We start from the raw sequence: 16,886 nt of genomic DNA on the forward strand, positions 1-16,886 counted from the left end.
GTTCTCTCTCTCCAATTGGGTATTGTGGTTTGCAATACGGGTATTGAGTGGCTATTGTGTTCAGTCTCTAGTCTATTTTCAGCATGAACACCACATTTTACTTGGTGTTCCCTTCTCTATCTGAGCTGCCTTTTTCCCCAGCATGTGAGGCCAGCTTCCAAGCCATGGAGCCAACCTACTGGTACTTATTTCTACTCTTCTTGGATATTAGTCTCCTACTCAAGGACTTCTTTCTGTCACAAGACATTGGAAACTGCCACCCCTACCTCCCATCCTGAGCCCAGAGATCACACATTTGGACAGGCATAAATGAAATCTGCCTTTAAATTGAATCAGATTCACCATGTGTCGTTAAGATCCTGCCCTTCTCTTCTGTGCCCCCATTTCAGCAAGCTCTGAGATAGCTCTTCTCCTTTTCTCCAGGTTTTTAGTACCCCGCAGTCACCTGCCCTGTGACCCGAAATCACCCAGTAAGACCCATCAAAGCCTCCATGTCTTTAAGCCAGTCTCAAATGGCTCCAGTAGTTGCTCCAAAATCCAATACTGTTTGAACATGTTTTCATTCATGCAACACCTCTACTCCTTTAAGAATAGTGGGTAACTGCAGTAACTGCACATTCTTAATTCTTTCCCAAAATATTTCTATAATTACCTTGATATCTAAATAGGTGTAACTAGACCAATACTTTCTTATCCACTGATACTCTATTTCAGGGTCACAAAAATAGAATAAGATCATAAGCAATTGCCCCTTAGTAGGAAATAAAAAGTCAGATCAATGCTCAGATAATTGGGAATCTAAAGCTCAACTGTAAACATCCACAGAACTCTAAGAGTATTGGGGAAATTATTCAACTGCATTGGAATGCGGGGATAAAAGTCCAAGGAAATCTTTGAGCTCAACAAAAATCTAGAGCCTCATTGAGAAGGGCCACAAGTCAAAACTACATGCAATGTCAACTGAAGTTAAATTATCATTGGAAGAGAATGCAATCAACTCAAGGAAAAATTAATTCAGAGGTCAGAGTCCATCAAAATGGATTTAATGAGTTAAAGATTATAACGGAAAGCCACAGCAACTGATGTCAGCATGTAGATAACTGTATCAACATCACTGAAGAGAAAATACTAGCTATGCACAAAAATGAAAGGTAAAAAAATAAAGAAGCAAAAGATAGAAGAGAATGTAAGATTGTTAATGGATAACAAGGTGAATAATCTCAAAATTACAGGAATATCAGAAAGAGAAGAAAAAGACAAATAAGAAGACTGACTGGTAGAAGAAACAATAAGTAACTGAGAACTTTCCCAGTGTCTGGTGGGAGACGTTTCCCCAGATTCAAGAGGCCGAAACAAAATGGACTCAAACAAAACAACACCAAGACATATAGTAAACAAAAAGGTAAAAAGAAAAGACAGAGTCAGACTAAAGCATTAAGAGAGAAGGATCACTCCAAATAAAAGTGATATAAAATAAGAATCACACCACGTTTCCCATGTAATACCATAAAAAGGGTGGGATGACATATTCTCAGTACTTATTGAAAAGAACTTTCAACCTAGATTCCATTACCCTGAAAAGCTACCATTTAGATTTGAAGGAAGTCTAAAAACTTTCAGACAAACTACAGCTGGCAATATTTTTTTTTAATTTTTAAATTTATTTATTTTTAATTAGAGAATCACCGTGAGGGTACAGTTACAGATTTATACACTTTTGTGCTTATACTTCCCTCATACAAAGTTCGGGAACCCATCCCTTCACCAGTGCCCATTCTCCACCACCCGTAAACCCAGCATCCCTCCCACCCTCCCCAATCCCATCTCCCCCCCACCCCACCCTGCCACTGTGGCAAGGCATTCCCTTTTGTTCTCTCTCTCTAATTAGCTGTTGTGGTTTGCAATAAAGGTGTTGAGTGGCCGCTGTGCTCAGTCTCTAGCCCTCATTCAGCCCGCAACTCCCTTCCCCCACATGGCCTTCGACTACAATGTAGTTGGTGATCGCTTCTCTGAGTTGACCATTCCCCGGAAGGTGAGGCCAGCCTCGAAGCCATGGAGTCAACCTCCTGGTACTTATTTCTACAGTTCTTGGGTGTTAGTCTCCCACTCTGTTATTCTATATACCATAGATGAGTGCAATCTTTCTATGTCTGTCTCTCTCTTTCTGACTCATTTCACTCAGCATGAAACTTTTCATGCCCATCCACTTAACTATAAAAGTCCTGACCTCCTTTTTTCTAACAGCTGCATAGTATTCCATTGTATAGATGTACCAAAGTTTCCTCAACCAGTCATCCGTTCTGGGGCATTCGGGTTTTTTCCAGATTCTGGCTATTGTAAACAGTGCTGCGATGAACATACATGTGCAGATGTTGTTTCGATTGTACTTTTTTGCCTCTCTGGGATATATTCCCAGCAGTGGTATTGCTGGGTCAAATGGGAATTCAATATCTAATTTTTTGAGAGTCGTCCAAATTGTTTTCCAGAAGGGCTGAACCAGTCGGCATTCCCACCAGCAGTGAAGAAGGGTCCCTTTCTCCCCACATCCTCTCCAACAGCGGTTGCTTTTGTTCTTTTGGATGTGTGCTAGTCTCTGTGGTGTGAGGGGGTATCTCATGGTTATTTTGATCTGCATCTCTCTGATGATTAGTGGTGCAGAGCACTTTTTCATGTGCCTTTTGGCCATTCGTATTTCTTCCTTGGTAAAGTTTCTGTTCATTTCTTCGCCCCATTTTCTGATGGGGTTGGATGTTTTCTTCTTGTAGAGTTCAACCAGTGCTTTATATACCATTGATATCAACCCCTTATCTGATGGGTATTGTGTAAATATCCTTTCCCATTCTGTGGATAGTCTTTGGATTCTGGTAAATGTATCTCTTGCGGTGCAGAAGCTTTTTAGTTTAATGTAGTCCCATTTGTTGATCTCTGTTTTTACTACATTGCTTAGTTCCGTGTCACCTTTGAAGATACCTTTATCTTCAATATCGTGGAGGGTTTCGCCGACCTTGTCTTCAATGTACCTTATGGTTTGTGGTCTAATGTTGAGGTCTTTAATCCATTTTGATCTGACTTTTGTGCATGGTGTCAGGTCAAGGTCTAAACCCATTTTTTTGCATGTGGTTGTCCAGTTTTGCCAGCACCATTTGTTAAAGAGGCTTTCCTTGCTCCACTTCACATCTCTTGCTCCCTTATCAAAGATTCGATGGTCATACATTTGGGGTTGTGTGTAGGGATATTCCACCCTGTTCCATTGGTCTACGGCTCTGCCTTTGTTCCAGTACCATGCTGTTTTAATTGTTACTGCTTTGTAGTAAAGTTTGAGGTTGGGGATGGTGATGCCTCCCATCATCTTTTTCCCAAGAATTGTTTTAGCTATCCTTGGACGTTTGTTATTCCATATGAATTTTAGGATTGCTTGATCCATTTCCTTGAAGAGTGTCATGGGTATATTTATAGGGATCGCATTAAATCTGTATAATGCTTTAGGGAGTATTGCCATTTTGACAACATTGATTCTCCCTATCCACGAGCAGGGTATATGTTTCCATTTCCTCATGTCCTCTTGATTTCATGGAGTAGCGTTATGTAGTTTTCTTTGTAAAGGTCTTTTACTTCCTTGGTTAAGCTGATTCCGAGGTACTTGATTTTCTGGGGCACGATTGTGAATGGGATTGCTTTTTTCATGTCCCTTTCCTCTGCCTCATTGTTTGCATATATGAAGGCCATGGATTTTTGGGTATTGATTTTGTAGCCTGCAACTTTACTGTATAAGTCTATTGTTTCTAAGAGTTTCTTAGTAGAGGTTTTAGGCTTCTCTAGATATAGTATCATGTCGTCTGCAAATAGTGAGAGTTTGATTTCTTCCCTTCCTATCTGGATGCCCTTAATCTCTTTTTCTTGTCTAATAGCTATCGCAAGTACTTCCAGTACTATATTGAAAAGGAGTGGTGAGAGTGGGCATCCTTGTCTTGTGCCTGATCTCAGAGGAAAGGCCCTTAGTTTTTCCCCGTTGAGGATAATGCTTGCTATAGGCTTGTGATAGATGGCTTCGACTATCTTGAGGAAAGTTCCTCCAAACCCCATTTTGGAGGGTTTTCATCATCAAAGGATGTTGGATCTTGTCAAATGCTTTCTCTGCATCTATTGACATGATCATATGGTTTTTATCTTTACTTTTGTTGATATGCTGGATTATGTTGATTGATTTCCGAATGTTAAACCATCCTTGCATCCCTGGGATGAATCCCACTTGGTCGTGCTGTGTGATCTTTTTGATGAGTTGTTGGATCCTATTTGCTAGTATTTTGTTGAGGATCTTCGCATCGGTGTTCATCAGGGAAATTGGTCTGTAATTTTCTTTCTTAGTGGTGTCTTTGTTTGCTTTTGGTATTAGGGAGATATGTGCTTCATAGAAACTGTTTGGGAGAGTTCCTGTTTTTTCAATTTCCTGGAAAAGTTTGAGGAAAACAGGCAATAGGTCTTCTTTAAATGTTTGGAAGAATTCGCCAGTGAAACCATCTGGGCCTGGGCTTTTGTTTTTGGGGAGGTTTTTGATTACCGTTTCAATTTCCTTAACATTGATGGGTCTATTCAGGTATTCCAGGTCTTCTTTCTTCAGTGTTGGGAGATTGTAGGAATCAAGGAATCCATCCATTTCTTTTAGGTTCTCCTTTTTTGTGGCGTAAAGACCTTCAAAGTAGTCTCTAATGATCTTTTGAATCTCACTGGTTTCTGTTATGATGTCCCCCTTTTCATTTCTGATTCGATTTATTAGAGTTTTCTCTCTTTCTTTCTTTGTGAGTCTTGCTAGCGGTTTATCAATCTTATTTATTTTCTCAAAGAACCAACTCTTTGTTTCATTGATCTTTCGGATTGTTTTTTTGGTTTTGATGTCATTAATTTCTGCTCTAATTTTTATTATTTTTTTCCTTCGGTCTGGTTTGGGGTCCTTTTTCTGGTCCTTTTCTAAGGTCTTGAGTCGTGAAGTCAAGCTATCTATGTGGGCCCTTTCTTCCTTCCTGAGGAATGCTTGGAGAGCTATAAATTTTCCCCTTAACACGGCTTTAGCGGCGTCCCATAGGTTTTGGTAGCTCGTGTCTTCATTCTCATTTGTTTCTAAGTATCTTTTGATTTCTTCCTTGATTTCCTTCCTGACCCACTCATTGTTCAACATTGAATTGTTTAATTTCCAGGTGTTTGATTTGATTTTCCGTGTTTGTGAGTGGTTAGCTTCTATCTTCAGCGCATCGTGGTCTGAAAAGATGGTTGATACAATTTCTATTTTTCCGATTCTATTGAGGTATGTTCTGGGGCCCAGTACATGGTCTATTTTAGAAAATGTTCCATGTGCACTGGAAAAGAATGTGTATTCTTTCTTTTTGGGGTGTAAGGCCCTGTATAGGTCTATTAGGCCTCTCTCTTCAATTTCTTCTTTCAGAGTCAGTGTTTCCTTGTTGAGTTTTGTTCTTCTGGATCTATCTAGAGGCGATAAGGCCGTATTGAAGTCTCCGACTACAATTGTGCTGTTAGTGATGTCCTCTTTGAAATCTGTTAGGAGTTGTTTTAAATATTTAGCCGGTCTTTCGTTAGGAGCATATACGTTTAAGAGTGTGATTTCTTCCTGTTGTACATATCCCTTGATAAACAGAAAATGACCTTCGCTGTCCCTTTTGATCTTTTTCATCCTGAAATCTATGTTGTCGGATACCAGGATGGCCACTCCAGCTTTTTTAAGGGGGTTGTTTGCTTGGAGGATTGTTTTCCATCCTTTGACTTTGAGTCTATGTTTACTCTGTTTGTTCAGGTGTGTTTCTTGCAGGCAACAGAATGTTGGGTTTAATTTCCGGATCCATTTAGCCACTCTGTGTCTCTTGATAGGTGCATTTAGGCCATTGACATTGAGAGAGATTATTGTGATGTGGTTTTGTGTCATCTTTCTGTGGGATTTGTTGTTCTTATGGGGCTCCTCCTTGTCTTACAGTAGCCCCTTTAAACTTTCTTTCAAGATTGGTTTTGAGTCTATGAAGTTCCTGAGCTGTTGTTTATCCGAGAAATAGTGTATGGTTCCTTCGAGTTTGAGTGAGAGTTTAGCTGGATAAAGTATTCTTGGTGAGGCATTCATTTCGTTGAGTTTTTTCACTATGTCCCACCATTGTCTTCGGGCTCGGAGGGTTTCTTCTGACAGATCGGCCGTAAATCTGAGGGGTGCTCCTTTGTATGTGATTTCCTTCCTTGACCTTGCTGCTTGCAGAATTGTGTCTCTATCCATGGTATCCATCATTCTGACTATGATATGCCTTGGGGTCTTTTTATTCGGGTCTCTTTTTGCTGGTACTCTTCGGACTCCTTGTATCTGGATGCCTGCCTTGTCCAGCTCTGGGAATTTCTTAGCAATGATGTCTTTGACTGTGTTTTTTTCATTGGGGTTGCTTCCCTACGGTTCTGGTAGTCCAATGATTCTTATGTTGTTCCTCTTGAAGTCATCCCCCAGGGCTCTGATTCGCTCTATAGCCATTTTGAGGTCTTTGGCCACGATTTGTTGCTGTCTATAAGCTTTCTGCAGCTCATCCTCAAGCTCGCTGATTCTGTCTTCGGCTGTAGTCATTCTACTGTTGAGGGCATCTAGTGAGATTTTTATTTCATCTACCGATTCCTTTATTTGTGAGACTTCCGTTCGAAGGTTTGAAATTTCTGCTCTCATTTCTGCTCTCATTTCTTCCTGTATTTTCTTGGTAGACCGTTCCAGCGCTTCATTCATCTCCTCCCTTAATTTATTGGATGTCTGTTCCATATTTGCTTGGAGTAGGTCGACTCTCCTCCAGATTTCCTCTCTGAATTGTTTATCTGAGAGGTCGTAGATGTGAGAAGCCCCTGTTGAGGTTTCTGGTATCTCTTCTTCCCCCTCTCTTCGCGGGGGGGATTTTCGCTGCTTCTTCATATTGTCATGGAAGTGTAGAGTTGGAACCTTGTAGTTATTTATTCCTCTTCCTTTTTGTGGGAAGAAGGGGCTCCGATTGTGCTAAACTTCCCTTATTCACTGATAGCTTTTATACTGTCAGCCTAAGCTAATGGCTATTTTGCGTAAGTGTTTGAGATCGCAAAAGTGAGTTTTCAAAGGAATACACAGTACCGATTGAGCTGAGGTAGCAAAGAATAACTGCGGCCGCGTTAGCGTTGGCCGCTCTGAGAGGAACCCACTCCCACTTTTAGACCACGCCCACTAAGACACAGGCCACGCCCCCAGTGTCTTCCTGTTGATGGGGGGGGCGGGAGGGTGTGGCCGAGGGATGGTCCTCGTACCTGATGGACGTGCGCAGTTACAAGCCAGTTTGGGAGACGGGGTGCGCAGGGCAAGCAGGGAGTGACTTCAGAAACTCGGGGGATGCAGACCTAGAGCTGGCAATATTTAAACAATTAAAACAATCCTGAAAGATACTGAATGGCCGGCCACCTAGAAAAACCAGATGGCTATTTGCAAAGATAACTAAATCCTATATCTGAATATCAAGGACTAAGCTCTCCTATCAAAAAGAATGCAGCAGCTTAGTAAACAAAGACAGAAAATATGCCTATTTTCTGCTTATAGGAAACAAATCTAAACTCACAGTATATGTGCAGGATCATAGTAAACAGATGGAAAACAATCTTACAAGCCAAAGGTAGAAGGAAAAACCATTGAAACTATCACATTTGTATCAGACCAAATAGTATTCAATCTCAATAAAGTAACTAGAGACAGGAGTAGGCACTACTTACTAGTTACGTGAAAAATATATTAAGAATGTCTACCTTTTATCAACATTTATGCACCAAATAAAGGATCATAAAAGTTCATATATTGTGAGGCCCAAAAGCAGGCTCTTTAGAAGCCATGACAAGCTTCAGCTCACATGAAGTCTCAGCTAGGCCTCAGTTTCTGTTTCCTCAAAGCAGGACTTGCAGTTTCTGGTAAACTCCCAATTGAGAAATCCACCTAGATAAGAAACTGGGCAGTTGGATCTGGCCAGTCAGGAGAGGTCACTGCACCCTTCTTGGAAAGAGCCCCAAACTGTTACTGGTACCTGCTGTCTAATTGCTGACCACTGTTGTAATAGGGCAATGCTAAACATAGATCAGTATATAAACTGCTTCTTGACTGAACCTTATATAAACTGCTTGTGATTCGGAGTGGGGATCCTTGTCAAGACTCCATTGCGTTGGCTGAGACTTGGACCCTAGCTCAAGCTAGCACTGGCTTGGGCTAGTAATAAAGTTCCTTTGCTTTTGCATTATCGTGTGTAGAATTGGGTCTCTCTGCAATTGGAGATCTGAAAGTTGGACATAACAACATGTGCTCACAAACCTAAAGATACATACTGACAGAAACACAGCAATATTTGGAGACATCAACACTCCAATTTTACCACTATACAGTTCAACCAGGTGGAATATAAGTGAAGATACAAGAGCCCTAAATGAGAAGCTAGAAGAACTGAGATTAATGGACATATACAGGGCCCTCCAGCCCACCCTTATGTCCCTATGCCAAGTACACATTCTTCTCTAGTGCACATAGAATGATCTCCAGAGTAGATCCATATTAGGGAATAATGCAAATATGCACATTTTTGAAAATATAGAGGTCATACAGAGTACCCTCTCAGACCACAATGCCGTGAAAACAGAAATCCATCACAAAAAAAGAAGAGGAAAACGTTCAACTGAAGCTGAACAGATCACCGCTAAATGACAACTAGATGAAAGAGGAAATGAAGAAAGTAATTAGGATGAAAATACAAGCTCTCTGAATCTGTGAGATAGAGCAAAATCTGAACTAAGGGGTAAATTCATAGCAATGAAGGCCTATATAAAGAAAGAAGAAAAATCCCAAATTAATAACCTGAATTCACATTATCAAAAATCTAACAAAGGAAAAACAAATGAATTCGAAGAGTAGAAGCAGAAAAAATAAAGCAGTAAAGACAAGACAATAAATCAATAATATAGAAACCTCAAAGGCAATATGAAGAATTAATGACACCAGGAGCTGGCTCTTCATGAATAATAAAAATATAAACAAGCATTTAACCAGTCTTTCTAGAAAAAAATGAAAAAGTGTTCAAATAAATTATATCAGAGACAAAATATGAGGAATTGAAACATCAGCCTCAGATACTTAAGGTATTATGAGAGCTTACTGTGAATAATTTTATGCTATAAAGCTAGGAATCCTAGAAGAAATGGAAAGTTTCTTAAAATTAAATAATCTCCCTAAACTAAACGAGGAGGAAATAGCTAACCTGAACAGGCCACTCACAAGTAAGGAAAAAAAGCAGCAATTTGGTGCCTCTCCATTTACAAAAGTACTGGTCCAGATGAGTCCTAGCAAATTTTCAGAGATTTACTGCTCTTACTCCTTAATTTCTGCCAAAATATTGAGGAAATAAGATACCTTAAAACACCTTCTGAAGTTAACATTACACTAATATCCAAAGCCTATAGAGTCACTTCTATAAAAGAAATTTTCAAAGCAATTTCAGCGATGAATACTGATGCAAAACACTTCAACAAAATTTCACAAACCAACAGCAAATAAAATAACTTATATAATATAATCAAGTGGAATTTATCCCAGTAATTCAAGGATGATTCAACACACGCAAATCAATTACTATAATTCACCACATCAGTATAAGAAAAGATAAAAATCATATGAAAATATCAAGGTATGCTTTTGATAGATTGAACCTCCAATTTAGGTAAAAAATAATCCCTCAACAGGTAAGGGTGAAATGAATCATCTTCAAGATACAGACACACAAAGCCCACAGCCATTATTCTGAATAATAAAAGTATGAGAACTCTGAGACCAGGTACAAGGCTAGGATTCATGCTGCTCCACTTTTATACAATATTGTATTAGAAGTCTTAGCAACAGCAATCAGGCAATGTAAAGAAGGTAAAGTCATAAAAATTGGAAAAAATGTTAAATTATCACTATTTTCAGATGGCATGAGAAGAACCAAAAGAATTAAAATAAATCTCCTAGAATAATAAGACAATACATCAAAGTGGCAAATGGCTGGCTACAAAATCAGCAAACAAAAATCAGTCACATTCTTACATGCAAATGATAAATGGGAGGAGAAAGCTATCAAAGAGTCTATTCCCTTCAAAATAGTGTCTAGAAATATAAAATAATTAAGTTTTTTTTAAACTTTGAAAATGAGCTGGGAGAGCTTTACAATGAAAACTTTAAATCATTTAACAAAGAGATAGAAGAAGACGATAGTAAATAGAAAACTATTCTATGATTATGAATCGGAAATATCAATATTATAAAAAATGACCATTCTACCTAAATTGTTATGTAAATTCAACTCAATCCCATCAAAATTTATATGACATTTTTAAGGACTTAGAATAGTTAATAATAAGTTTGTATAAAAGACCTAGAATAGCCAAAGTCACACTGAAAAAGTTAAGAAATCAAGAGGTATCTAATTATCTTATTTTTATTTATTTATTTATTTATTGCTTTTTGGGTGATGCACAGGGGTTACTCCTGGTCTGCCCTCAGGAATTACTCCTGGCGGTTCTCAGGGGACCATATGGGATACAGGGAATCGAACCCGGGTCGGTCACGTGCAAGGCAAATGCCCTACCCGCTGTCCTATTGCTCCAGCCCCATAATTATCTTATTTTAATTTGTACTATAAAGTTTCAGGGATCAAAAAATAGTGGTACTGTAATAAGGATAAACTTTTTGACAAGAAGGTCAAAATTGAATATCCAAAAACAATCACCATATATGCAGTCAGCTAAATTTTGACAAAAGATCTGAGAGCATGTAATAAAGTAAAATAACCTTTTTAACAAATGGAGCTGAGAAAACTAGATAGCCACTTACAAAATAATAAATATATTTTATACAAAAGTCAATAAAACATGGATAAAAGACCTTAAGATAAGGCTAGAGTATCAATTACATTAAGTAATATCCTAATATTTAGACCTCAAAGGAATCAATTATATTATTTCACTGGCAAAGAAAACAGAAAAATACATAAATAAATTGGAGTACATCAAATAAAAGAGTTTGTACAAGGCAAAGAAGCACAGACTAAAACTAAAAGACACTTAACTGAAATGGGATAATATATTCATACTTAACAGATCAGATTAACAAAGTTCAACACTCCAAATGATACAAAAACCTTATCAAACATAGGTAGAAAAAAATTTACACATCTCTGAAGAAGACAGGAAGATGGCCATTAGGCCCATTAGAATGCTTATCGCCACTTTTTATTAAGTAATTCCAAATAAATTCAAAAGTTAATGTCATCTCACACTTTTGAAAAAGGCAAATATAAAAAATACTGGGGAAAATTCTATGTTGGTGGGGATGTGGTGAAATAGGAATTCTCTTCCACTGCTAGTGGAAATGTCTGGTTCAACCTTCTTGGTGTTTATTATGGAGATATCTAAAGTAAAGTAGACATTGAGTTGCCATATGACCCAGTAATTTCACTTCTGTGTGTATATTCTCAGGAAATAAAACCTTGTTTAAAATGACAGAGTGACAACTATCATTCACTGAAGCACTTAGTGCAGTAGCTAAGATATGGAATCAACCTAGGTGTCCAATGATTGATAAGTGGATTATAATATTCAGTGTGGGTATATACAATATAAGGCTATGCAGCATCAAGAAATGATGAAATTAGCATTTTTTGGCACCCAGAGGCTTCTTACAGAAATGCACCTAGACTGTGAGCTGAGCTATGACCCCAAGCCCCTCGGGGAGGGGGAAGGATCCTCTCTCCCAATGCTTTCTTTCTATGGGGAAGATAGCAGCGGCAGCAGCAGCAGCGCCCACGTGGTGTCCACCATTCCCTAGAACTCACAACCCAGTGGTACGAGCTTGTAGTGGGATGGGATGTTACCAGCACACTCTCCGCCCAGATGAGATCCGGAGTAGCTGTGCACAACACGGCTCCTCGGCTCCTTAAAGACTATGATCCAGGAGGTCTACTAACCCATTTTGGCACCCAGAGATGTCTTATAGAAATGCATCTAGACTGTAAACTGAGCTAAAACAACAGAACTCCAAAAACCACGCAGCCGCGACAGCTCCTATAATCTTCATTCTCGGCAATGGAAAACAAACTATCAAATGATGCCTTTTCAGCAGGTTTTATTGTTGGGGGGAAAATTCCAAATAATAATGGTCAGTTCGCTGAATATTGAATGTATTCAAAGTATAGAGAGAATAAAGCGAAGATGATTAGCCACTCAGGTGTGAAGGGGGTGTGTGGGTGGGGGACATATTGGGGTTCTTGGTGGGGGAACAGGTGCACTGGTGAAGTTATGGGGGTTTGATAACTATATGACTGAAACTTAAACCTGAAAGCTTTGTAACTTTTGTCATGGTGATTCAATAATTTTTTTTTTTTTTAAAAAGGCTTGACTTTGTTATATAATTGCTATAAAGATAATGAATATTGGAAATTATTGGATAAGTTTATATTATTGGATAATTTCTGTATTATTCACATCTTTTAAATACTTTCCAGGTTTCTCAATGTTAAATTGTTACTTTGTATTCTGAAAATAAACCTTTTATTTTTTAACAAACACTAACTTTAAAAATATAGAAACAAAACTATAAAACTTCTATTTTTTGAAAACTCAGTCATTTAATATGCTAATTCAAGTTGTAGCATGTATTTTTATTTTTATTAAAAATTTTTGAGTATAAAATAGTTTCTGATCCACATAATTTAAGGGGTTTTATTGTGTTCTAGTGTCATTGGATGAAAGATGCTACATAAATGCTTTGTATTGTGTTGTTAAAGTAAATAGAAGGTAATGCATATTATAAAAATTTCTCTATGACAAAAACCAAGGTCCATACATTATCCACAACACTTAGATCACATAAAAAATGATGAAATTATACAATTTGCTACAACTTGGATGGAATTGGTAAACGTCATGTTGATTGAAGTAAGCCAGAAAGACAAATACAGAATGATCTCACTTATCTTTGGTATAGAACAACTGGATGAGTTAATGCAAGATATTAAAGAGGGATACTTAAATCAGTTTCAACACAAGATAATAGGGAGTAGGAGGACAAAAATAGAAACAAAATGGTATGAGTAAAAGGGGAAATAAAAGGAGAGAATTTAGAAGAGGCAGATGGGAAGTAACAAGGAGCAGGGGTCAAGGGCCTCATGTACATTGAGGTATAAAGTAGGCGCATAGCTATACTAATCCTTTGGATTTATTCCAAACTGCAGAGTTAACAATAAGTACCTGGAATAATGAGATCCAAACTACAGCAACCGAATTTAATATGCTTCTGTCAAGGAAGTAGTTCAAGCTGTGGGGGTTATGGAGGGGAGATAATAGGAAACCTGGTTACATTGCTTGAGAGAATTTTAAACTGGTGGTATGATGGGTGCTATCCACTCCCACTCAAGAAGTTGAGTTAAAGAACAGTGTATGTCTAAAACTCAACTACGAATATCTTTGCAACTTGCATTGCTTTAATAAAATTAAAGGGGGAAGTTGTACATCTGTCCAAATAATTCTAAGCTGATGGATATATTATAGAGAATAAAGTATTATGTCACTTAAGAAATGTTTGATAATCAATTTCCCATTGTTCAAACATCAATTTTGCATGAAAAGAACATACATTTTGAGTTGCATTAAATTAAAATCTTGTGCAAATTGTTTTTCTGATTACTTCCTTTTTCATTTTTGTTTGTTGTTTGGTCACAACAAGCAGTGCTCAGGGAACTACATGGGATGTCAAGGATCTAACCCAGGTCTGCCAGGAATCTAACGCAGGTCTGTCACATGCAAGGGAAATGCCCTATCTGCTGCACTATCACCTCAGCTCCTGATTACCTATCATTTTCAAAGGTGTCTACTATCTTCTTGTCCTTCACTGATTAGGAAAGGAATTTTGCAGAGAGAAAGTATATCTCCATTGTGCTGTATCTATGCTACTGGGTCTTCATTTATTTTTCAAAATAAGTCTTCTCTGCTTAATAAAATACAGTATTCTTTCTTTTAAATCCCTAAATTGAAAGTAAGTCCACTGTCTACAATTAAATATATAGTTTGAAATGGTTATTAATCATAATGGTAAAAATTAGGGAGAAGGGAGGTCAGATAATGAACTCTTCTGATTTTCCCTCATTTACATATGTGATCCAGCTATGTTCTACTATTCTCTTCAATATGAAGTACACGTTGTATGATTGGTTATCGCACAGACTTTTGTTCACATGTTCCTTTGCATAACATAGATGCAATTTGATTGGTTCATAATGAAATCAGTCTCTTCAAATTTACAGTGTAGTTATAAGAAGTCATAAAGCTATTAAATCTGTTTTAGTTCTTTTTTATAGTGACAAATCCCCATGACTCATGACAATTTTTCTGTTTTGTTTGGGTTTTATTTTCTTTGTTTTGGGGCCACACCCAGCATTTTTTCTGGGCTCTTTTATCAGGGATCACTTCTGATAGGGCTCAGGGAATCCTATGGGTTGCTTGGGATAGAATCGTGATCAGACATATACAAGGTGAGCACCTTACCTGCTATGCTATCAATCCAACATCTAGGCTAGACCTGACAGTATTATGATGAGCCATGAAATGTGGTGCTGCTCAACCTGGAAGAGCTAGGGGAACTAGGGCACCTTTGGTTTTCGGGGGGTGGGGCATTAGTGCTAAGGATTCAGCTTGAAGTCTCATGCTAGAAAAGCATGAATCCACCCTTTGAGATACCTTCCTCAGCCATGTTCTTTTTTTCTCCTCTCCTCTCCTCTCCTCTCCTCTCCTCTCCTCTCCTCTCCTCTCCTCTCCTCTCCTCTCCTCTCCTCTCCTCTCCTCTCCTCTCCTCTCCTCTCCTCTCCTCTCCTCTCCTCTCCTCTCCTCTCCTCTCCTCTCCTCTCCTCTCCTCTCCTCTCCTCTCCTCTCCTCTCCTCTCCTCTCCTCTCCTCTCCTCTCCTCTCCTCTCCTCTCCCCTCCCCTCCTCTCCTCTCCTCTCCCCTCTTCTCCTCTCCTGTACCCTCCCCTCCCCTCCCCTCCTCTCCCCTCCTCTCCCCTCCTCTCCCCTCCCCTCCCCTCCCCTCCCCTCCTCTCCTCTCTTCTCCTCTCCTCTCCTCTCCTCTCCTCTCCTCTCCTCTCCTCTCCTCTCCTCTCCTCTCCTCTCCTCTCCTCTCCTCTCCTCTCCTCTCCTCTCCTCTCCTCTCCTCTCCTCTCCTCTCCTCTCCTCTCCTCTCCTCTCCTCTCCTCTCCTCTCCTCTCCTCTCTTCTGTTCTCTCTCACACACACAATGAAAATGTAAAGAAATAAGTAAAATAAAAAGAATGGTGTATGGAATCAAACCAAAATTCTCTCACGAATTTTCAATAGTGTCAGAAATATTCTTTTCCTATATATATCATCATGATAATACCACATCTTTTCCCATGTATCTTTATTTTTTATCACTAACCATTTAACTTCAGTAGCCAGTATACTTTCTAAACATTCCTAATATGTCATTTCTTTTGCTTATTTCTTCAGTCGTCCTTCTTACTAATCTTATTTGCCATCCATTTAAAATGATCCACCATTTAAAATGATCCACTAGTATTACTCTAGGCAATAGAAAGATACAAAGAGAAGGAAAAGTAGAACTCTAAAAGTACTGAGGAAATTCAAACATGTTATAGTAGGAAGCTACAGATTCTTCTCTGACTGTATCTTCGTGTATACAAGAGGAACAAAGATGAAGCTGGAGAAGTAGACAGGGACAGAGCTCTGGGGTGATCTCAAGTTTTCCTTTAGATGTTTCAGTTTTATTCTGTAAGTGACATGGAGCCGGCGAAGAATTTTAAACAGGAGCTAAAGATAGTGGTTTTGAACATTCTGTCAATGTTGAGAAGAAAATCAAGATAAGTAAAATATCATGGCAGGAAAACAATTTGAGTGTTTCAAGAAACTGGTATACAGCAAAAGTTTGAGCTGAGATTGTTTCAATGTTAATGGAGAACCGAGAACAAAAATGGAATATGTGGTGGAAAGGTCAAAAGGTACAGACAGTAAGTAGGATATGAAAGGAAGGGATAATTTGAGGATAACAACAAAAGAAGGTGAAATTTGCAAAGCAAAGCGTTCATTTTATATTGTTAAATCTCATTATTTATATGGACTTACAGATCATGGGAGGGGAATATAAGTGAGGAACTCTAGGTATCTCAGTGTTTTAAAATATGCTATTTCTCACCCTAAACTTTTTCTAATACTAAAGATTAAGCCATAGTTAATTAGACCTATCATTTAGGAATTATCTTAAACATCATTTTATAGCGAGTTACATATCCATTTTCATTTATTTATTTTTTTAATTTCTTAATTCCGTAATTTTAATTCCGAGAGTTTCTCATTAAGTTCATTTGAACCATGTTGTGTGAATATTCTTTTGGTCGGGGGACACTGAGATAAGAGGCGTGAGAGAAATGAGATTTGTTGGATAGGCTCCTTGCTCTTTTCCGACAACCACGCGGCAAAGCAATGCCCCACGGCCTCTTTTATTCACTATCCTACGTAGGCTCATGCACTCAGTACAAAGAAAGCATTAACAGGGAAAAGGGGTTATGAGAGGATATTAAGATAGCAAAAACTACATTGTTCTTGTCACGTTTCCAAGTCCAACGGACACAGCCTCCGAAGAGGAATCCAAGGCCAAGCATCCTGGCAACATGAGCTACAGCCCCTTGCACCTGGAGTGATAAGGGGATGTGAGAGAATGTCTGCATTCCAAAGTTGAGCTGGGTTAGGGATCTGTGAGAAAGGGAAGATTGCTTCTATGTAATACTGAGCGCTAAAAGGCAGCAAAT

Source organism: Sorex araneus, chromosome X (assembly GCF_027595985.1).
Source record: "Sorex araneus isolate mSorAra2 chromosome X, mSorAra2.pri, whole genome shotgun sequence".
Taxonomy (NCBI): domain Eukaryota; kingdom Metazoa; phylum Chordata; class Mammalia; order Eulipotyphla; family Soricidae; genus Sorex; species Sorex araneus.